Source organism: Buceros rhinoceros, unplaced genomic scaffold (genome assembly GCF_000710305.1).
Source record: "Buceros rhinoceros silvestris isolate BGI_N320 unplaced genomic scaffold, ASM71030v1 scaffold20141, whole genome shotgun sequence".
In the NCBI taxonomy this organism is placed as follows: Eukaryota; Metazoa; Chordata; class Aves; order Bucerotiformes; family Bucerotidae; genus Buceros; species Buceros rhinoceros.
This window is the reverse complement of record NW_010392965.1, coordinates 31,119-31,875: the sequence shown is the minus strand read 5'-3', so window position 1 is coordinate 31,875 and position 757 is coordinate 31,119.

Genomic DNA, 757 nt, shown 5'->3' with positions numbered 1-757 from the left:
ACTGGAGACATTAGGTTTAAGTTAGGCTGATTGTTCTTAGAAATGACTGGAGTGGCGCTGACTCTGGTCAGCGTGGTGCCAAGTCATTAGCTAGCTGTTAAGTTATTTCCAGGCACTCTGGTACTGTGAGGATGTGTTTGTTGTGCTGTGGCCATGTAAGAGCAGCCTGTATCTCATTTCAGCATGTCCTTTTGTTATTTCCCCTGCTTCAGACCTGAAGAAGGGCTTATGTGCCACCAACTGACTCTGATTCTTTTCTCAATGTATCAGCTGGTCCTGTAAAAGCAAATTCTTGTTTACTGATAAATGAGTTCCACTCCTTTCCCCTCCCTGTACAAGTAGAATGAAGCAGTTGTTGTGCCATGTGCCTTTAATGCTGGCAGACTGTCAGCCGAGGAGCCTTATGGTGACACTGCATTTTTGGTACTCTTCTGAGGTCAGGCGGGAGGGGAAGTGGAGCTGCACAGAGCAGGTACCGCTGTTCTGGCTGCCTCATTACTGCTTTTCCTTGGAGTGGTGCAGGCGCCTTTTCAAGGCTGAGTGTCATCCTGCCTCATGTATGTGTGTGTATGGGAGGGTGGGGCAGGGCAAGAGAGATACCGAGCTGGTGAACAAGCCAGACTCACAGCTAGTCCAAGCCCTGATCTATTATCTTGCTGTATTCCAAAAGGATATGTAGCTATGTGTATCTGAAAACTCAGCAAGAAGGGGTTTTGTTCTCTCACCGAAGGTCTCTCAGCTGCATATCTTCAGCAGG